Below are 24107 nucleotides of genomic sequence, written 5' to 3'. Positions count from 1 at the left end.
AACAAAACAAAAGACAAAAAAATTAGAGAAATAAGTTACAAAGCAACAAAAAATTAACAAATGAGACAGAAAATGCCAAAAACATGAGATAAACGACAAAAGTCAGACAAAAAACAAGACAAAATATTACCAAAATGAGACACAAAATGACGAAAGAACAATGAACAATCTAGTATTTTACTTTATGATCTAAACAACTTGTCATCATTTACTAATTTACAATCTGCAGTTAATGTCTTCTCTGGAATTTTTACACTTTGAGGGCCGGATTGGACCCTCTGGAGGACTGCTTTTGGCCCACGGGCCTCATGTTGGACACCCCTGCATTATAGCATCAAACATCCGGTTCTGAAAAGTTTGAAACTAAAGAGAAACAAAAGGTGCTACGATTGACAATCGTAGCGCCTTTTGTTTTTCTTTAGTTTCAAACTTTTCAGTCCTCGACTGGATTAATTTTACCAGAAAAGGCAAAAAAAAAAAAAAATGCACTAGATAAATCTGATCAAATGCAAATTAAAACCAGAACTAAAGCGTGTCCCATGGATCGTCCTGTCAGTAAAATGTTTCGGTGCAGTTTGTGTCGTTTGAAGGCTGTCCTGTTGCGTCACACCATAGAAAGTGCTTCCTTTTCTTCCCTTCACTGTGGAAGATGTTTGTTGTGTAACAGCAATCAGAACGCTGGAAGGTGGAGCGCTTAATCCAAAACAGCAGCGCAGGACGGGCTGCATTCAGCATGTGTGTGCACGTGTGGAGTGTTTTCATACATGTGTGTTATTTATTAGTGAGGCACAGACTGCATGTTTACATGAAAACACTCCCCAGAGGTGGAAACATCTGCCCACACTGTACCTCCACTACAGTGCACCTGTTTCCTGTCGGTCTGCGTGTTTTTTGCATGTTTTAGTGCGACTCTGAGAACAGAATGTCAGGTTGCGTCATTTTTGTCTCAGTCGGGGATTAAAGGTTTAGAGAGGAGGGGAATGAGAGTCACGCTGGACCACCGTGCACGTGAGCGAGGAGGCGTGTTGGACTCTTCTTAACATGTTGTAAAGATGTTCAGTTCAATCTTTATTCACATCTTTGGTTGCAGCTTAACGGGTGGCCAGAAAAATGTGAGAAACCATGACGACACACGGAACAGGAATGAATGTATACAGAAAAACACACATCCAGATGTGGGATGATTAGAAGATGAAAATTTGTCTTTAACCCTCGTGTCGTCCTGCAGGTCAAATTAACCCGTTTTAAAGTTTGAAAATGTGGTGGGAAAAAAATCTATTTTCACAGTGAAGCTTATGATGTCCACATTTTCAACATTTTTGGGAAATCTTGTAACATTTTTTGGTGGAAAAAAGAAATGTTTGAAAAAAATGTTTCTTTCAGAACATTCAGAAAAAAAAATCAACCAAAATCCAGTGAATTTCGCTGGATTTTGGTTGATTTTTTTCTGAATGTTCTTAAAGAAAATATTAATGCTTTTACTGATATATATGTAATCACTTTAGATATTTTTAGAATTTTTTTTGGAAGATTTTTATTAATTTTTTGAAAATATTTACAGTTTATATATTTTTTTAGTTTTGAATTTTTTTAATTTTTTTTTCTTGCCAAATTTGGGGATTTTTTCAGAAAATAAAACTTTTAAGGGAAACTTTGTTAGATAGCTTGTTTTAACTGGTTGACCTTCCAAAACAGCTAAATGTTCAGTTTTTAAAGGCAAAAATGAGAAATAAAACACTAAATGTTCACGTTTGAGTGACTGGACTGGTTATTCCTGCACATCCATCCATATATGGGATGATGAGAATTCATATCTTTCAGAGGCTTTTGCATGACTTTTTAATAATCTGATTAAATTTGGACCAAAAGAGTATTTGCAGCAGTTACTCCGAATCTTTGATGGTCCAGAAATGCTCAAACTTAGAGGTTATTTTAAGGAGTTTTTGCAGTGAAAGCTGAATAATGAGTGAGCAGAATTGTATTTTTACATTATTTTCCAAAATTACTTATTGAACAATGGTTTTTATAACCTGTTTTGACTGGCGGACATTCTAGAATACCTACATATTTAGTTTTTTTTAAGGCAAAAATGAGAAATAAAACATTAAATGTTCACCTTTATTTATTTATTTATTTATTTATTTAAGATGGGACAGTGCATATTAATCAACATGAGTCAAGAAATGTCCACATGTAAATATGCCAGATTTAGCCTCGAGGGCTAATTTTCATCTGTAGTCCCAGGGCAGGTAGATGTTAAAATGACACAGGACAAGGCCACACAACAGAAAAGTTAATAGGTTAAAAAGCAAAGACAGTGTAGACAGTAGATTGAAAAGAAAAAACTTACATGCAGATAGCAAAGATAAGACATAATCAAACAATACACAGACCTTAATAAAAAGTAATACTAATGATAGGGGGAAAAAAAACACATTTAAGGGGCTTTAAGGGGCTTGTACCAACAATTGCTGTATTAATGGTCTAACTGATGTATGGACTGGTTATTCCTGCACAATAATAACACATCCATCCATATCTGGGATGCTTAGATGATGAAAATATAATTCATATCTTTAAAAGGCTCTTGCGTGATGACTTATTACTCTGATTACATTTGGAACAAAATAATATTTGCTGCAGTTACACAAACAGGGCAAAACAGAGGATTTTATGAAATTTTTGCAGTGAAAGCTGTGTAATAATGTTAATTTACTACTATTATTATTACTACTACTATTTTGCTAAATTATTCTCTGTAATAGTGTAAATGGGCACCACCAGCATTGTCAGATAGCTTATTTTAACTAATCGACCTTCCAAAACAGCCAAATGTTTAGTTTTTAAAGGCAAAAATGAGAAATAAAACAATAAATGTTCACATTTGAGAAGCTTGTACCAACAAAAGGTGCGTTATTGGACTAACTGATCGATAGACTGGTCGTCAGTGGGAGGTCTGTCTGTCTGAACGTCTGCTGTTTATGTAATTCTCCATATGTTCTTGCTGTATTCTAACACACATCAGATTAAATCTCATATAAATTCTACACAGTATTGATCATCAGCTGCTCGTTCTGAGCTTTAGAAACAGCAGAGATGGAGGGAGAGGATGGATTGATCGTATCGGTGATCAGGTCAGACCAGCATGTGATGGTTGACCAAGCTAGTCCAGCTTTAGGGCACTTTTTATTCATCCAGGCGTGAGCAGTGATACTATATAAACCCGACATCACTTCCTGCATCCCAGAGTGTTTGTGTGTCTGTTTTTGTGTGTGCATGTACATGAGGTGTGTGTGTAGGAGGCATGAGGAGGGATGGAGGTCCTGCCAGAGTGCAGCTCATTAGCAGACTGGATGGACGGAGTGGAATATTATTATTATTTTTATTATTATTACTATTATTATTATTATTATTACTATATCTGGTTTTTGTTGTTTTTTGTCTGACTTTTGTCATTTGTGTAATTTTTTTGTTGTTTTGTGTCATGTTTTTGTCGTTTTGTTTCTCACTTTTGTCGTTTTTTGCCTTGTTTGTGTCATTTATGTAATCTATTGTCTCATTTTTGTCATTTGTTCATTTTTTTGTCCATTTGTAACTTTTTTGTCAAATATTTTGTTTTGTTTCATGTCTCATTTTTTGTCATTTTTTTTCTTGCTTTTGTTGTTTTGTCTTATTTTTGTAATATTTTGTCTGTTTTTTTGTTTGACTTTTGTCGTTTTGTGTTTCCTTTTTGTCTCACTTGTGTTTTTTGTCTTTTGTGTTTTGCTTTATTCATTTTGTGTTGCGTTTTTGTCATTTCGTGTTTTTTTGTCTCACTTGTGTCATTTGTCTATTTTTCTAATGTTTAGTTTCTCATTTTTCTTGTTTTTTTTGCCTTGTTTGTGTCATTTATGTAATTTTTTGTCTTGTTTTTGTCAATTTTATTGTCCCTTTGTAATGTTTTTGTCAAATTTTTTGTCTCTTTGGTTTGTTTCGTGTCGTTTGTCTCATTTTTTTTGTCATTGTGTCTTGTTTATATAATATTTTGTCTTGTTTTTGTTGTTTTTTTTGTCTTTTTTGTCTGACTTTTGACGTTTGTCTCATGTTTTTGTTGCTTTGTGTTTCCTTTTTTCTCACTTGTGTTTTTTTGTCCTATTTTGTCATTTTGTGTTTTACTTTATTTGTTGTTTTGTGCAGCGTTTTTGTCATTCTGTGTTTTTTTTTGTCTAGCTTGTGGTTGTCAATTTTTTGGATGTTTTGTTTCACGTGTGTGTCATTTTTTGCCTTGTTTGTGTTGTTTGTCAATTTTTTTTGTCCCTTTGTAACTTTTTTGTTGTTTTTTGTGTTTTTAAGCTGAGGATAGGAAGTGTTTGGATACGGAGATGGACTTTATTAAAAGATTCTTCTAGGAAAAGTCCAGCCCGTGGATTTATTGGATCCCAGCTCGTCTTTGTGTTCTTGTCCTGCAACAGAACGAGGCTTAGAGGAGGTTAATGGGTTTATTGGAAGGGAAGCAGGTATTGTTCTGCTCTCAAACAGGGATTGACAGATTAATCGGCTTGGCTCGTTACCAAGGCTGGTGTTTTTCCCCATTATCGGTATCGGTACTTTTATTGAGTGCTCATCGATAAGTTCAATGTGTGACCAGGGTGAGTTTTTCAGTCTGTACTCACTCTGTGGTCGCGTTAATGTCTCTCTGGCAGAGAAACGACCTGAAACTGGACAAGAAACACAAGTCTGGAAGTTAGCCAAGTGTTAAGTGGCTAAGGCTAAGCTAACGGCTAGGGGTTAAGCTAGGAAGCAGCCTCAGATGACCTGAAACAGTCTGGAAAACAATAAGAAGTAATACTTTTAACCCTGAGATGCATAAGCGGGTCAAAAGTGTGTTTTTAGTCTTATTTTAGTCATTTTGTGTTATGCTTTATTCTTTGTCGTGGATGTCTACGTTTACGACGTCCTTGATTTATGGCGTTTCGTCGTTACGTTTGAACTGGTTCAGTGGAACTAGTTGACAAGTGGAGCGGATGAATACTGTATGTACAGTCGTCATGCGGGGCTATAAGATGGCTTGGTTTACATTTTTGCTGGTATTTTCCTACCGAGTTGTGTTCCAGTGTGAGCTAATGACTGTTTGTTGTTACTGTAGTTGTACTAATGTGTAAACTGATCGATATCGTGATGCATGGAACGGCTTTGTTTAGATTTACACTGGAGCTCCAACTTATGCTGAAAATCGACTTATGTCACACCGTAGGAACGGACGTAAGTCAAGGACCCTCTGTGTGTGTGTGTGTGTGTGTGTGTGTGTGTGTGTGTGTGTGTGTGTGTGTGTGTGTGTGTGTGTGTGTGTGTGTGTGTGTGTGTGTGTGTGTGTGTGTGTGTGTGTGTGAGTGAGCTCATTTGCATAAAATAGACTTGACTCTACTTTATGTAAATTCGATGCACCGTGTGGAGGTCCTATGTATCACTTTGGTCAAACATCTAAACTATCCATTGGTGAACTATAACCAGGACAGATCCAGCTGCTGAGATTATTTCTCACCTCAAATGCTTTCAGAAATACTTCTCACTGAATTGTTTTCGTAATAAAAGAGAAAGTTTGCGACCGAGCCGCCAGCTTGAAATCCAGGATGACACAGCTCCTGAGTCGAGTCGTTTGTCCAATCATGAGCCGAATAGTTGGAGAAGAAGGAAACAGGAGTTGAACACTGGCTAGTGGCCTCAAGGACACGCCCACCAAGCGGGAGATTTTCAGATGTTTACATGCAGGAAAAACACATGTAGTGGACACACAGCATTATTGTCCCGCATACCACCACACATGCACAAATGGGAAGTTGATCCGGCAGTGGCAGAACCAAGCAACTCAAAATGGAAGATGCTAAACAGCATGTTGGCTGTCTCCATGGGAAATATATACATATATATTCCCTTCTTTCTTTCTTGAGTCTGTTTGTTGCTCATGCAAAAGGAAATGTGGTTAGTTTAGATTACAAATGAATGATATTTAATCATGATTAATCGAAATTAATCCACAGTAACCCCGTGATTAATCTGATTAAAATGTTAATCGTTTGACAGCACTAGTTTTTTATTTGATTATATTTCAAATAAACACACCTGAAGAGTAGATGTTTGAGCATTTTGATTCACATCATGGTTTGATCGGTAAGATGGAGCATCTGATGGAGGTTCATGTTCTTAAAGCTTCATTGACTCTGATCACTCACTGTCCACGTGTCGGTGTGTGTTTCTGTGTGTGAGCGTCTTATGAAATGTCAGCAGCAGGTTCATGCTTCAGGGTGCGTGTGTGCGTGTGTGTTGTTAACACACTGAGCAGTAAAGACGGTTCATGCATGAATCTTGTGTAAACATGTTTCTGACCTTTTTGTGTTGTGGACAAAGGAGCTACTGTAAGTCCAAGGTTGTTTATCTGTGTGTGTGTGTGTGTGTGTGTGTGTGTATATACATATATATACATATACACATATATATACACATATATATACACATATACACATATACACATATATATATATATATATATATATATATATATATATAGTTTTTAGAGTAATTTAAATATATTTATTTAAATATCCTGCATGACCTACTGAGACAACTTTTAGGTGCCACCGCTTGATTATTTAGTTGATATTTTAGTGATATCCAGTCATTTTTTATTAATAAGTGATTGTTTCCGTAATAAATAATGATGGAATTTATAAAGACATGATCATAATGGACATAAAAACATTAGTTTTTTTTACTTTTAATAGAAACGTATGCAAGATATATCCCATGGACTTCAAAAGTCCCTCAGTTATACATCGACCCGGACAAGTTTTGTCAGTTTCAACAAGTTTTATGTCAGATTGGATCGTTTCTGGTCATTTTGGATAATTTTTGTGTCTTTGGGATAATTTTTGAGTCATTTAGGACAAAATTCGAGTCATTTTGGACAAGTTTTGAGTGATTTTGGACAATTTTCTTGTCATTTTCAACAAGTTTGATGTCAGCTTGGATCTTTTCTCATCATTTTGGATATTTTTTGTGTCATTTGGGACAAATTTCATGTCATTCTGTACTAATTTTCTGTAATTATGGATCATTTTCAAGTCATTCTGGATGGTCAATATATAATTGCGAGACTTTTTGTGACATAGTCGACATTTTAGTGATATCTAGTCATTTTTTATTAATAAGTGATTGTTTCCATAATAAATAATTATGGAATTTGTAAAGACATGATCATAATGAACATAAAAAACGTTAGTTTTTTAAACTTTTAATAAAAATGTATGCAGATATATCCCATGGACTTCAGAAGTCCCTCAGTTATAGATTGACCCAGTTATAATGTCATAAATCATAAAAATGTTTAAAAAAAAAAAAAAAAAAGGTAAAAAATTAGAAAAGTGGAATTTCTTTGATTATGTATTTTTACAAAAATGTACACAATTTGGAGTCAACATGTACAGTATTTTTAGGTGAACACAGCTGTACGCAAAGCTGATGGAAAAAATGGTGACTATACTTTTTATAGATATTACGACTTAGATTTTTAAATTTTCAGTTACATCTGCTCTGCCTGTAGACACCATGGTCCTATTATCACATTTACACTAGTTTTATGGATCTTCTCCAGGTTGTTTTCTCCTGACTGGATCCCTGCTGGGGTTGGATCTCCTCCCAGATATGCGTCGCTGTGGATAAAAGCGTCTGATAAATGAAACTGTAGGATTGTAAAGTTGCATGCTGGTGCCTTATTTCAGCTGAAAACTCCCTGAATTGTTGTCGTGTGAATGTCGGTCACAACTGAGTCAAAAATAGCTTTTTAGTTACAACAAGAAGTGCAGAATTTTATGTTTGTTACAGAATTTGGTTCATGCAAATCCTGTATTTTTGGCTTTTCAAAAAAAAATTTAAAAAATTAGGTACATAAATCTGTCTAATGAAATGCAAAGGTTCCCATCTTATTATTTTATATATGAGTATAAAATGTCTTAGTTGATTTTCCAGAATATGTATTTATCACACGTGTGCAAAAATATTCTCTATAAATGGACAGGTAAAGTGAATACCACAGATGATTTCATTACAATGCAGCTTTCTGTTGGGAAACCCTGGATTCTGACATTCTTCCAGATGTTACTGCAGACCTAAAACTGTAAATGAATCGTCCCGTCGTTTCCAGTCTGGTGAAGCCGTACATTCCCTCTGGTGTTCTGCGTTCCCAGGTCAGTTCTTCACGTGCACAGAAAAGCATCTTGCAGTAACGGAGGAAACTGGTGGACGCTGGAGATTTAAGTTCTCATTTATCCCAGCAGCCATAAACCTGCTTAGCTGTAACAGATAATCTCCTCATCACATTTCCTCTCATTCAATCCACCAGCGCTTCCATTATTCACAGTTCAGTCTGAATAAAATGCATTTTACATTTGAAGCTGACAACACTTGCAGAAAAACATGTTAGAAGGGCAAAAACATCATCATCAGTCATGTTACTTTTTCAAATGACTGAAACTTAACCCTCCTGTTGTCCTCATTTACGGGCATCAAAAAATATTGCTTCCTTTTCTGAAAAAAATTATGCAAAAAAAATTCCCCAAATTTCTGAAAATTTGTAAAACCAGGAAGAAAATTCCAATAATTCCTTAAAAGTTTCCCTTAAAAGTTTCATTTTTAAAAAATCCCCCAAATTTGGCAAGAAAATTCTTCTAAATATTTTCAAAAAATGAGTAAAAATCTCCCAAAAAGATCCTAAAAATATCTAAAGTGATTACAGATATATCAGTACAACTTCTGATATTTTCTTAATTTAAAATTGAAAATCTAAGCCATAAAATATCTACAGCAAGTGGAGTCGCCATTTTTGAGTACAGCTGTGGGCACCTAAAAAATGTTGTCCATGTTTCATTATATTTGGCATTCCAACTAAGTTCTCTTCTTCTAATCATGGTTGTTCTGTTTCCATGGAGGTGCTGGATTTTGTACTGCAGGGGCAAAAAAATGTCAAGAAACTGCTTGTGGCTCAGAACATTTAAGTGTTGTCTGACCATAAATATAATATTTAATGCTGTGACGTCTATCCATGAGAGTTTCTCCTCTTGTGAGTAGCAGACGGTATATCTGGATGCATGTTTGCCGGAGTGTTTTCCAGAGCGTCTATATTTAACACAGGATAATGATGAAGAGGAGTGACAGCTCAGAGAAGGACGGAAATGACTCACAATGATGGGACTGGGCTGTAATAAAGCCGTATGATCGCAGACATCCTGAGGCAGCTTTAACTGCATTCATAAACACTCAGACTCTCTATGACCATCCTTATGAGGACATAATTCAGATCCCAGTAACTCCGTGCTGGAAGCATCACAGCAAAACTGAACCCTAAAACCTCCTCTGAGCCCCAAACATCACGTCCACGGGCTGTCAGAACATCCTAAATATTCTGACTTTTCCAAAACATCTTCATTGAAACTGGATGGACACATTTAGGCAACTTACAAATGAATCTGACACTTGTGGTCGATGAACACGCTCCAAATATTCCATTAACTCACTGAATAGTCTCATGAACACACTCAGAGCTTCAAAATTTACTACTTTTTTTTTGTGTTGTTGGCTTTTCTGCACTCAATAACTGGCCTGGAACTAATTATTTGGTTTTGTGAATTACTGATTGATGAACCTTTTCGCGTTGGCATGTCAAAGGAGGAAAACCAAAGCTGAAATCGAGATATTAGCCAGTTTCAGGGTTGTGTTATTAGTATCACTCCTGCATTTTTACTGCTGTATTTATGTTCACTGATCAACCACAACGATAAAGCCACAGGATGAATACTGTACAGGTCCCATTGGTGCCTCGAAAATAACTGACCTGTCTGAGGTTGATCTGTTTGGAGGCCGGTCAACACCTCTGGCTCTTGGTCGTGTTCCTCAAGCTGTTTCTGAGCAGTTCTGATGTTGGAGGAAACCACTTGTATTGGAGAGTGAAAGAATATAATAGTAATTATATTTATAAAGTGCTTTCAGCCAAAGTACTGTACATAAAAGCAGTAAAAACATCAGAAATCCACAAACACATCCAAACGTACTGAACCAAAAAAAGGACTTCAGTAAAACCAACAGTTTCAGACTCATCTGTAGCAGTAAACCAGTGGGTCTCAGCTTTGTGTTAACCCTCGTGTCGTCCTGCGGGTCAAAATTGACCCGTTTCAAAGTTTGAAAATGTGGAAAAATATATATTTTCACAGTGAAACTTCTGATGTCCACATTTCAACATTTTTGGAAAATCTTTGAACATTTTTTGGTGGGAAAAAGAAATGTTAAAAATGTTTCTTAAGAACATTCACATAAAAACGAATGTTCTTAAGGAAAATATTAGAAGTTTTATTGATATATAATATATTTTGGAAGATTTTTACCAACTTTTTGAAAATATTTACAAGAATTTTCTTGCCAAATTTGGGGTATATTTTAGAAATAAAACTTTTAAGGGAAACTTTTAAGAAATTATTGGATTTTTCTTCCTGAAGGTTTTGTAAATTTTCAGAAATTTGGGGAATTTTTTTACTGAATTTTGGCATGTGTTTTAGACAACGAAACAATATATTTTTGGGTGCCCATAAATAAAGACAACAGGAGAGTTAAATCCATCAGTGGAAGATTCCTGCCTATAAATTTAAAATCATTTCTAGACCATGACAAGTTGTTTTGATCATAAAGTAAAATACTAGATTGTTCATTGTTCTTTTGTTGTTTTGTGTCTCATTTTAGCAATATTTTGTCGCTATTTTGTTTTTTTGGGTTTTTTTTGTTCGTTTGTCTCATTTTTTGCCATTTTCTTTCTCGTTTTTGTTGTTTTTTGTCTTTTTTTGCCTGACTTTTGTCGTTTTGATCCTCCAGTAAATCCTCTGGTTCAGTTCCAGATGACTAAATCTTGTGTTCCTTTGTAGACACTCTGTGATCTGGAAGTTGTAATGTGGAAATGATAAACTGAGGCTGAATGTTGTTGAAATTGAACTTATTTTTCTTAAGAAATTTCAGGCTGTTCATGATGTTTTATGAAAAAGATAATTCCTTAAATGTGAAGATTTTCAGAATGTACTTTTTTGCACTAAAACACAGGAACCATCAGGAGTTGTGGTTATTTCTATGTTATTCTGCTGTAATTTTACTGGTCCACTGGAGATCAGACTGGACTGAATGTGGAACCTGGACTAAGATGAGTTTGACTCTCCTGAATTAGAGGATAAATAACAGCCTTAAAACAGATTCAGATACAGATGTTTTTGAAATTCTCAGCTGCAACTTTACTAAATTTCATCCAACATAAATGAAGCTGCACTCATTTTCCTCATTGCTCCACCAGGTTGCGTTTCTAGGGACTATTCCACACTTAGAAAGTTTTTATAAAAGCAGATCTCGTTAGGAAAAGGTTAAAAGACACTTAAATAAATAGATGTTCACTGAATATTCACTATGCATGAGAGCATGATCCTCCCGGTCTCCCTGCCTGTGCCGTCTACATCTATTTTGACTGGCCGGGTTTTAATATTCATTGTGTTTCCTCCTTCACCTCGTTTTACATACAGCACAGCCTGCTGCCGTGACAACTGTGGCCATGGAGACTTGTGGATTATCAGAGGAGAAAGCTCTCGACGGGAGAGCAGAGAGGAGGGGAGAGGTGGAAGGAGAGATGAGGGAATAGAAGGAAAATTAAAAGAAAGAGCAGAGAGGACAGAAGAGTGTTGAGGAGAGGTTCAGAGTGTGGACAGGAGAGGACGAGGAGGTGATAACAAGAGAGAGGGGAAGGAAAGGTCAGGAGAGGAGGAGGAAGGAGAGGAGAGGTGAAGATGGGAGGTGATGAAGGGATGAGAGAGTAATGAGGAGGAAAATGGAGAGAAAAAATCAAAAAGAAAAGCACAGGCTGTGGATCAATCTATATCTATCTATAGTCTGTCTGTCTATAGTCTGTCTGTCTATAGTCTATCTATATCTCTGGATTAATACTCAGCTACAACTGGCTGTTTGTCGCTCTTGACATCTGGATTATGATTACTCACAACTAAAAATAGATCCTGTGGCTACAGTTGTACAAACTTAACCAGAAAACCGGAACATCACAGTCTGGACTGATGCTGCCACAGAAATGTTATACACAGAAAACACCACATTCTAACACTTTCTTGTCCTCCAAAGGGGGGCGTGGCAGAAAAAAAAATTGAGAACCACTGCCTTAACAGGAGAAAAAAAACACATTTCTTTAAAACCATAACTGAAAATGCAGTTGAACTGTATAGGAACATACATTATTAGGATGGAGCTTGGAGGTGGTTGTAAATAGGTTGCTAATGGTTCCAACTTTCTCCTAATGGAGTGTTTTATTCCTGACATGTTCAGCATTTTAGCTTCATTTTGGCACACAGGGAAAATGTAGGCATTCAAGTTTTGGTTAGAAGAGGTATCTACAGCAGATAAAATTAATGTTTGTGCACCAATTAAGGATTCATTTCTCTTCAAGTGTGCAGGAATCACTGCCCTTCACATCTTGACCACAGCTACGATAGAGGCTAAAGTTTTTGTGAAACTTCCTTTCCGGACTTTAATCACAGGTAATGAGAGAATAGATTCATCTTGACTAAATGAATCGTTGGAGTAAAACAGACGTGACGGTTTATCCCATCCAACCTCCGCTGCTCTTTCTCTCATTAACCGACTGATCAGTTCAGTGATTAGCAGGCAGGAATTACATGTAGCACGATATCACAGGACGGACCTCTATTTCTGGAAATGTGTGGAGATGAGGAGAGGAAGAGAAGAAGGGACACTAGAAGGAAGAGACAGGAGATGAAACCAACAAGACGCTGACAGTTTAAATCATGTCTTTGTGTTTCTCTGTGGGACGAAGCCGGATTTTTAGTCATTGCTTTGTGTCCTGCAGGTATTTAACAGGCAGTTATAAGAGAAAAAGGGACAGTTAGTTTCCTTATGTAACACACAGGTTAGCCTCTCTATTGTTGTCACAGATTAGCAGATGTATGACCTCTTTTGTCTGTTTTATGTTATCTGATGTCTTAAAATCTTCAAACCTGACCTCAAACCTGCAGGAGGTGAAAATAATTGAGTCTGCTGAAGTATTTCTAATACAAACTTTTACTTTGTCTCATGAAGGCTGACGATGTGCACCAGGCAGAGCTAATGTGCATCTACGCTTGTGTTTCTGTGATAAAAATCCTACACTGTAAATAAAAAAAAGTTGTCCTTATGGCACCTGAAGTCACCAGAACACTACTGCAAAATAACGGTAAAGCAGTTTCTACATTTATAGTAAAGAACTGTATCAATATTGTTGATTTTAGGGTTTAAAAATGTGCTTCATTACATATTTTACTGTTAAAAAAAAAAAGTTTTAACCTTTAAAAAATTGAAAATTTACATGAAAATACCATATAAAATAAAATTTGTGTAACTTATAAATATACCAGCATTTTTCCATCATCAGCACAACAGTTAGTGTATTTAACATTAAATATGTGTAAATATTAAAGCATATGTCCATTCTTAACACAAAAGTCCATCAATCAGACCGCTACAAACTGTATTTTTACATGTAATTAATGCAGAAATGTTCCTTGTTCTAAATATTGCAGCATGTTTCCAGTATCAGTACAATATGTACATTTAACTGGAAAAACTGAATTATTTTAGAGAATTAAATGCAAAAATTACAGTATTGTTCTACATATTATCGCATTTTTCCATTAAAAACTGAGCAGGAGTCTGAAAATATATTTTTTCAAGACAAAAATAAATCTAAAAAACACACATTTCTCCTGATTATTTACGGTGATTCAGTGTTAAATAAACTGCATCAAACTGTTTGAGTTTCCAGATTTCTACCGTCATGGTTTGACAGTTTTTCACCGTAAAATCTGCAAACATTTTTACAGTGTATGTCACAATGAGACATCTTGTCGTCACAGACTGATCAAACCATGCAGGAGACCTTTAAGAGCAAACATTGATGGTGATTTCAGCGGCTCCAGGGCTGTCGGTGTTGTGGAGCGATGAGCAGGACGTCCACCGCCTCTCTGGCCCTCATTAATCGTATTAAGACCAAAGGGAACTCAGGCTAATAGGAGCTGATTAGCCTGCTTCTGTCTGGTTCACACACACTGACACACTGGCAGAAATCACTCAGTACAACACTCTCACCCCAGCAGAGCAAACCCAGACATTGACTGAAGCATTTCCCTGCATAAACACTCATAAAGCCGGTCAGCATTTGCCAAAGAATGTTTCTGAGGCCAAGCCGAGGCAGCGAGTTCCTCAGGATGGGAGCCAGCCGAGCCTTTCTGGCTAACATCAACCTTCAGACCGACTATATCTCTACCTCAGACACTTTTTTCCTTCTTTGTGATACGTTGATGTGCGTTAAATAAAACTCCAGTGTGTTTTTATGATCCTCTAGTAAACACCGCCAGAGGCTTTTTTAGGCTCATGTCAGGTTTCTTCAGTCGTTCTTGGAGGCTGTTTTAACCCTCCTGTTGTCCTCGTTTATGGGCACCAAAAAATATTGTTTTCTTGTCTGAAAAAAATTCAAAAATTCAGCAAAAAAATCCCCAAATTTCTGAAAATTTGCAAAACCAGGAAGAAAATTCCAGTAATTCCTTAAAAATTTGCCTTAAAAGTTTTATTTTAAAAAAGTCCCCCAAATTTTGCAATTCTTGTAAATATTTTTTAAAAATTTGTAAAAATCTTCAAATAAAATCCTCAAAATATCTGAAGTGATTCCATATATATCAGTAAAACTTCTTATATTTTCTTAAGAACATTCCAAAAAAAATCAACCAAAATCCAGAGAAATTCACTGGATTTTGGTGTAACCTAACCCTCACTCCAGAGAAGGCGTCTCCACTGCTCTAGAGTCCAGTGGTGGCTGCTTTACACCACTGCATCCCACGCTTTGCATTGCACTTGGTGATGTATGGCTTGGATGCAGCTGCTGGGCCATGGAAACCCATTCCATGAAGCTCTCTGCTGAAGCACTGTTCTGGAGCTAATCTGAAGGCCACATGAAGTTTGAAGGTCTGTAGCGATGGACTCTGCAGAAAGTTGGCCACCTCTTGGCACTATGCTCCTCAGCATCCACTGACCCCGCTCCATCAGTTTACGTGTCCTACCACTTGGTGGCAGAGTTGCTGTCGTTCCTACACACTTCCACTTTCTTATAATACAGCTGACAGTTGACTGTGGAATATTTAGGAGCCAGGAAATGTCACGACTGGATTTGTTGCACAGGTGGCATCCTATCACAGTTCCACGCTGGAATTCACTGAGCTCCTGGGAGCGAGCCATTCTTTCACAAATGTTTGTAAAAGCAGTCTGCAGCCTAGGTGCTGGATTTTATACACCTGTGGACATGGAAGTGATTGGAAAACCTGATTCTGATTATTTGGATGGATGAGCAAATACTTTTGGCAATATAGTGTATATACACACATCAGAGAGAGGGTGTGCATATATGCCTGGAATTGATCTGAAAAAAGTGCTGCACCCCCATCATGCCTGACCTGCCGAACAAATCAGCTGGGAGCAACGCACGCACGCACGCAGAGTATCAGGTTCAGTCGATGTCACTTCCCTCTCTGACAGTAATGAGAGCTGACAGGAACTCGATGCCATGTGGCTCTGGTCGGTCTGTAACTCTGGTCCCCCCCCCACCCATACAGTCTATCCCCACCCATACAGTCTATCCCCACCCATACAGTCTGTCTCCACCCATACAGTCTGTCTCCACCCATACAGTCTATCCCCCCACCCATACAGTCAGTCTATCCCCCCACCCATACAGTCTATCTCCACCCATACAGTCTATCCCCCCACCCATACAGTCTATCTCCACCCATACAGTCTATCCCCCCACCCATACAGTCAGTCTACCCCCCACCCATACAGTCTATCTCCACCCATACAGTCTGTCCCCCCACCCATACAGTCAGTCTACCCCCCACCCATACAGTCTATCTCCACCCATACAGTCTATCCCCCCACCCATACAGTCTATCTCCACCCATACAGTCTATCCCCCCACCCATACAGTCTATCCCCCCACCCATACAGTCTATCTCCACCCATACAGTCTATCCCCCCACCCATACAGTCAGTCTACCCCCCACCCATACAGTCTATCTCCACCCATACAGTCTGTCCCCCCACCCATACAGTCAGTCTACCCCCCACCCATACAGTCTATCTCCACCCATACAGTCTATCCCCCCACCCATACAGTCTATCTCCACCCATACAGTCTATCCCCCCACCCATACAGTCTATCCCCCCACCCATACAGTCTATCTCCACCCATACAGTCTATCCCCCCACCCATACAGTCAGTCTATCCCCCCACCCATACAGTCTATCCCCCCACCCATACAGTCAGTCTATCCCCCCACCCATACAGTCTATCCCCACCCATACAGTCTATCTCCACACATACAGTCTATCCCCACCCATACAGTCTGTCTCCACCCATACAGTCTGTCTCCACCCATACAGTCTATCCCCCCACCCATACAGTCAGTCTACCCCCCCACCCATACAGTGTGTATTTTTTTAGTCCTGTTTCTTTTTTTGTCATTTCTTGTCTCATTTCTGTCGCTTGTGTAGTTTTTTGTCTTGTTTTTGTTGGGTTTTTTGTCTTTTTTTTGTGTGACTTTCGTCGTTTTGGTCATAAAGTAAAATACTATATCGTTCAGTTCCAGATAGCTGTCACTAAATACTTTGTGCCTTCTTGTCGATACCCTGTGATCTGTAAGTTGTAATGTGGAAATGATAAACCGAGGCAAATGTGAACATTTTCAGAATGTACTTTTTGCACTAAAACAAAGTAACCATTAGGAGTTGTGGTTATTTCTAGGTTATTATGCTGTGGTTTTACTGGTCCGGTCCACTGGAGATCAGACTGGACTGGATGTGGAACCTGGACTAAGATGATTTTGACTCTCCTGGTTTCTACACAGAGCTAGAAGAAAATGGAACACAGCTAAAAAGACACAAAGCAAATCTGTTGTTTTTACGGGTGTGAGAAAGACAAATCAGGTTTGTGATTCCAGACTGTCAGTCATGTCTCCTACATCTATTATCCAGTTAACACCTCCACCTCTGTCACCTCCGTCACTCATTCCCACTCAGTCCACACATTATCTACAGCCTCATGCCATGCAGAAGGAGGACTGGATGTGTGTTGCTTACACTTTATCTTAAAGTAGTCCTGCTACTAATACTGTTCATGGTTTGTTTCTTTTTAAAATCAATAAATAAGCATCATTTGATTGCTGTTCTGAACCGATGGGTTGTAAAGGCCTGTTGTCTTTTTCAAAAATACCCAAAATTGCAGTTTTTCAGAGCCAGAACTGAAAAAACAGAAATAATTGTCATATTTGAACGACTCATCCAAGCTCAAAATCCTGACGGTTCATCCAATCACCTTATATTCTACATGTGCCATTTAAAAAAATTGCCAAAAATAAACTATTTTTTCTAATCAAATTCTGTAAAATACAAAATAATCTGCTGTATCCAGGGCAACAGGGAAACTATTAGTGACCAAAGTTGTGACCAAAAGTCACATAAAATAAATTCAGCGACTTTGTGAGTGAACTGCAGGACGTGTTTACATGAAGCAAAGTGGAGATGAGTGATAAAACTAATCAATAATATAAGCAGGAGAAATATTTATTGTCTATAAAGACACCTTAATTTTTCTTTTTGAATATTAGTAACACCTGTGGGCAAAAGAGTTGATTTGATTTGTGCAATTTTTGTAAAAAATAAATAAAATCATCATAAAATTAAACTATCGTTCCCCCTTTGTTTATAGAATAGAGTAGAATTTATACTTTATTGAATAATAATGTATTTAAATATTATAAATGATCATATAGTTTATAGCATAACTTGTAATATAATTCTATAGATAATATCAATAGATAATATATTGCATTACGTGTTGTTTGTTATATATAATGTTACATAATATATGTAATAAATTTTATATAATATGTATTTTATGTATTGAAATAATATATTTTAATCTTTATAATTATATTTTAACATTGTATATTAAATACATTTGAATTGTTCTAATATATTTAAATATTTAGATATTTTTAATTATCATATAATTAATAGCGTAACTTGTAATATAATTACATAGATAATATAAATAAATAGTATATAATATTACATTATATATTATTTACTATATATAATACTCTATGATATTATACGTATTTAATTATATATTATATATATAATGTGTTTAAATATTTTACCATTACATTTGAATAATATTAAATATATTTTAATATTTATAATAATGTTTTAAAATATTTAGATAATATAAATTACCGTGTAATTTATGGCATTATAACTTCTATACATATTTGACTTCTCTGTTTCTGTTCATGGTTGTTCTGTTTCTGTAGCGGTGCAGGATTTAATATTCCAGTGAAAAATGAACCCACAGTGAGTAAAAACATGACAGAAACCAACACAAACTGCGTAGGTGTTCAGGGGATTAAATGAGACTGCAGTAATGAACACATTTTTTTACTGTCAGATTTCCTCAGAGAACATAAACCATCCTCTAGTCTGAACTGAACACTGTTCTGTTTGAGCCTCACATCGTTCAGTGTTCAACAAACAGCAGCTCCTCCACATAAACACAGTTTATTCCCAGCAGCTTAGAGGAGGATAAAGTTAGCTTCATTTACATCCAAATAATATTAGTTTAGAGCCGCTTTAAAGCCACATAATCAAACTGTCATTAGTTGTGTTTAGGTTTAGTGTTTCTGCCACTGGTTCAGAGCTCTGTGTTTTATTCTCAGCAGATATAGATGCTCTACAGCGTTGTCTACGCAGCTCTTCTGTGTATATAAAGCATCTCATCCTCGCCTAGGCGGATCATAAATCCTCTTTCCAATAATTAGTTAGGTGCTCATGTGTGCCAGGAGAGCGCCAGAGAAATGGACTTGTTAGTATAACTGCAAAGATTCACACAACATAATGTGGCAGCGGAAGAGTACAGCCAACTGCTGCTGGGACTGAGTTCTACTGCAGAACTCTAAAAGAGACTCAGTATTTAGTTCTACTTCTAGAACTCATAAAGAGACTCTCAGCACTTTACAGCCGAATGACGGAGGATCTAAACTCATCTTAGTCCAGGTTCCACATTCAGTTTGATCTCCAGTAATCCGGACCAGTAAAATCACAGCATAATAACCTATAAATAACTCAGTTTTCTTCCTTTGTTTTTGTGCAAAAACTTTTTACAGAACATCATGAACAACCTGAAATTTATTAAGGAAAATAAAATCAATTTCAACAATATTCAGCCTCAGTTTATCATTTCTACAAAGTGTCTACAAAGGAACACAACATTTAGTCATCTGGAACTGAACCATATGGATTTACTGGAGGATCAAAACCACAAAAGTCAGACAAATAAAGATAAAAAGCAACAAAAACAAGGCAAACCTTACAAAAATCAGATTCAAAACGACTTGAAACAAAACAAAAGAGACAAAAAAGTTACAAAGCGACAAAAAAATGGACAAACGACAAAAATGAGACAAAAAATTGCACAAATGACACAAACAGGACAAAAAATGACAAAAGTGAGAAAACAACAAAAAAGTAGACTAACAACACAAGTGAGACAAAAAAACAAAACGACAAAAAACATTGAATAAAGCAAAGCATAAAATGATAAAAAGACAAAAAGCACAAGCGAGACTAAAAGCAAACACAAAACGACAAAAACGAGAAACAAAACAACAAAAAATTAGACAAATGACATGAAACAAAACAAAAAAGACAAAGAACTACATAAATGACACAAACAAGGCAAAAAATGACAAAAGTGAGAAACAAAATGACAGAAACATGAGACAAGTGACATGAAACAAAACAAAAGAAGAGACAAAAAAATTAGACAAAGTTACAAAGGGACAAAAAATGGACAGATGACAAAAACAAGACAAAAACAACAACAAAACAAGACAAAATATTACGAGACACAAAATGACAAATGAACAAAGAACAATCTAATATTTTACTTTCTGATCCAAACAACTTGTCATGGTCTAGAAATGATTTTAAATTTCTAGTTTTATTAATTTATAATCTGCAGTTAATGTCTTCTCTGGAATTTTCTCTGGTGATTTGTGATGGTTTATGGTGATTTGTGGTGATTTTGTGGTGATTTGTGGTGATTTATGGTGATTTGTGGTGATTTTGTGGTGATTTGTGGTGATTTATGGTGATTTGTGGTGATTTTGTGATGATTTGTGGTGATTTTGTCATGATTTTGTGGTGATGATTTGTGGTAATTTGTGGTGATATTGTGATAGAAACTCATGCAGGAGTGTGTCTTTCCTTTTTAATGCTAATGAGCTGTTTGTAATTACAGCTGGATTGTTGTTCTGGGTTCACTGAGGGTTCAGAGGCAGATTATTAGAGAACTGATGGACGTTAAATCGCCACATTTATTCCACCATTCTTATTCCACCATTCACGTTTTCCCTCTTTAGTTCTGACTTTTGTCATTTTTCCATTAATTTTGTCGTGCAGTTTTTCTAATCAAAAGTGAAATCCCATTTAGTAATTTAGTATCAGATTAAATTAAAAAATAACTTAATAAGCTGTAAAGCAGTGATCATCAACTGGCGGCCCGCGGGCCGAATCCGGCCCGCCAAACCGTCCAATCCGGCCCGCGACTGGATTCCAAAATTGTGAGGATCAAAGAGAAAATATCATGTGGTCCACACTATTAAAGCAACTGGAAACAACAATAACTGAGACTCTTAACTATCAGTAATCCCCACCATTTATGACTCTATTTAGGCTACATTCCCAAATGAGGACAGACTCGCTGCACTGTTTAACATTTATTGTTTCACACAGTTCTTTTTTTTTAACATAACTTTTCCTCATGCCCTTACTTAACATTTGGTTTTTATTTCAAAGTCTCAACAACAAGCTTCAAACTAGTAGACTTCTCAGGACAAAAAAAGGAGGAAAAACCAACTGGCATAACTTAAAATAGCATGGTAAATAAATACTAACCTGGTACCAGAACAAAACAGGTCACAAATAATGTTGGCACATCAAATAAAACGTTAAGTGGGCTATAGCGATTTCAGATGACAAGGCTGAAATGGGCTCCTCACACTGCTTAATGGCTGAAGTTACATTTCCCCTCTGACACCAACTTTTTCACATCAGGCTTGGCCGCTGTCAGACTTATGATCAAACAGTCCTCCAAAGACTGGTTTGACAGTCGGTTCCTCTCGTGTGTTTTTATCGAGTTCATCTTGGAGAACGCAGCCTCGCAGGTGTAGGTTGAACCCAACATGGTGAGCACATACATAGCCAGCGTCTTCAATGTGCCATAGTCCTCGGGACAAGACACCCAGAATGCGCTCAGGCTTTCAGCACCATGGAGAGCAGCCTGGATTTCAGCCAGTTCGCTCTGAATGGACGCCTCGTCCAACGGCATCATTTTCACCACGTTTGTGGAGAATTCTCCGCTTGGGCTGATGGTGAATGGGTCACGCACAAATCCAATGACATCCCTGGAAATGAAAAAGTCATGGAATCTAGCAGAGAAGTTGTCTTTTAATTGTGTGATGAATGTCTTCATCTTGTCTATTTTGTTGCTTTCTCCCACCGTCTTCAGTGTGTTGAAGTGCAGCAGCCTCTCTGACAACAAATCTGCATGGAACAGATCAAGTTTGTTCCCAAAGGCATCAAGTTTTTCCACCAAATCCACCACTGATTTTTCTTTTCCTTGCAGCTGGACATTAAGTGTATTCAAATGGGAGAAAATGTCTGTTAAAAACGCAATGTTGCACATGTATTCTCTGTCTTGCATGATGCGGAGATGGTCAGCTGCCGCTTTTGATTTACTTTGTTTCAAAAAATCCACTACTTGGGCACCGAGTTCAACAAAGCGCTGCAGTTCTTTGCCCTTACTGAGCCAGCGCACGTCATTGTGGAGTAACAGCTCATCATGAGAAACCTGGGATTCCAGCACAAATTTGCTGCGTGCTTGAATTTCCTCTGATGTGGTTAATAATTTTCATTGTTTTCTCCATCACCTCTTTGAGCTCCCCGCTTAGCTTTGCGCACAGCACGCTTTGATGGATAATACAGTGAAGTGCGTTAGTTTTAGAAGCGACAGTCTTTATTCTGCTCACCAGACCCTTGTTTTTGCCAATCATGGCAGGTGCACCATCTGTCACTGTCAGGTTGATTTCATCCAGGGACAATCCATGGCTTTTAAAACAATCCTCCAGTTTTCCAAAGATGATGTCAGCAGTGGTGTTGTCCTCCAGCGGAAGCAACGCCAGCAGGTCCTCTCGGAAATCTTTGCCATCAAAGTATCTGACAAAAACGCACAACTGTGAAATATCCGTGTTGTCAGTGGACTCATCAATAGCCAGTGAAATGTATTTGGCTTCCTTGATCCCGTCAATGACAGCTGGCTGGACATGCTCTGCCAAGACGTGGACACGACGTGCAGCAGCTGAAGCAGAGAGAGGCATTTGTTTGACAGATGCAATAACTCTGTCCATGGATTTGTCGGGGGCAAGTTCCTCCAGAACGGTGACCATGCTCTCCTTTAAAAGCTCACTTTCCGTGAAAGGCCGGTTATGTTTGCAAAGCACCCAGGCAGCCTGCAGAGATGCACACCTTACTCTCTCTTGATCAGTTAAAGTTCCAGTAATAATGTCATTTGCATGGGAGTAGGCAGATTTCAATGTGGCCATTTTTCTCTGACGGGCCTCTGACTGCTCAGGATATGAATCCTTGAAATTTGTATGTTTAGTGTTGTGGTGACAGCGCAGATTATATTCTTTTGCAACAGCAACAGTTTCGTTGCAAATGAGGCATACAGGTGACGCATTTCGGAAGGTTGGCATGATAAATGCCTACTTTTCAGTCCAGTCATTATTAAAGGATCTGTTTTCCACATCAAGTTTTTGTTTCATGGCCTTTGAGAGTTCCATTTTACCTGTGTTAAGAGGCCTTTTCCTTTCACTTCCACGGTGTTTGTTTTTCAAGTGCTCTATAAATAAAGTTGACTTAATTGAGTTGAGGCAAAATATCTCTATCACTCCTGGTGGTTGACTGTGGTATAGGTGATAGGAGCCTGACTCATAAAGGCTAAAAATGCCTTCAGTTTTGTAATGAAATGGAAAAAAATATAAACAATAAACATCAAATAATAATGTTATGCCAAAATTAGATTTTTATTTAATTTTTGTTTGAGGGTCCGGCCCCCAAGGTGACTGTCCGGTAAAATTCTGGCCCTCTGACAGATATAGTTGGTGACCCCTGATGTAAAGTTTGCATTCAGACGGTATTTTTCAGTTATTTAGTCCCTCTCTGGTCGTCACTGAACCCCTAAAAACTCACATCTGTTTATCAAACCTAAATATTTACAAGGTTTATTTCCATAAAAATAATCAAATTTTGATGCTTTTCTCAAGAGAATTAAGTTTTTTGGCGTTAAAAGTCGAGCTCTAGAATTTTATTTACCTGCAAAGACAATTCTGACTGTTGATATATATGGATTTATTTTAGACTCATTTTGAGTCATTCCAGACAAATCTCAAGTCATTTTGGACAATTTATGATTCGCTTTAGACAAATGTTTTGTCTCTTTGGACAATTTGTGATTTATCTTAGACTCATTTTTGACAATTTGTGATTAATTTTAGACGTATTTTGGGTAATTTCAGACCAATCTGAAGTCATTTTGGGCTATTTTATGTGGTGGAACTTTAGCCTTAGAGATGCTGAAGCCTCACATTATTTGCTGTGTTTTTTGCTCTATAGTTCTTCCTCTGGATGCTTTTTGTCAAGAGGATTCAGTTTTTTGTGGTTAGAAGTCTATCTGCTGCATCTCAACAAATCTGATGAACCAATCACAGCTGCTTGATGAAAAACGCATCACTTCCTGCTGCACCTGCGCTGGAATATCGTTACAGATTTATAACCCAGTATGCTGACAGAGAGATTTATCTAACAGGCTTCATCATCATTGTTTG

General features: G+C 37.2%; 1 protein-coding gene across 22 annotated transcripts in view; it reads left to right on the top strand.

Moving 5' to 3' along the window:
- Positions 1-24107, top strand: part of cacna1db (calcium channel, voltage-dependent, L type, alpha 1D subunit, b) — a 153856-nt gene that overhangs the window by 37274 nt on the left and 92475 nt on the right. The gene's annotated exons all lie outside the window — the stretch shown is intronic.

Source organism: Amphiprion ocellaris, chromosome 8 (genome assembly GCF_022539595.1).
Source record: "Amphiprion ocellaris isolate individual 3 ecotype Okinawa chromosome 8, ASM2253959v1, whole genome shotgun sequence".
NCBI classification, from domain to species: domain Eukaryota; kingdom Metazoa; phylum Chordata; class Actinopteri; family Pomacentridae; genus Amphiprion; species Amphiprion ocellaris.
The sequence above is the reverse complement of the archived record's forward strand: the minus strand, read 5'-3'. Positions and strand labels throughout refer to the sequence as shown.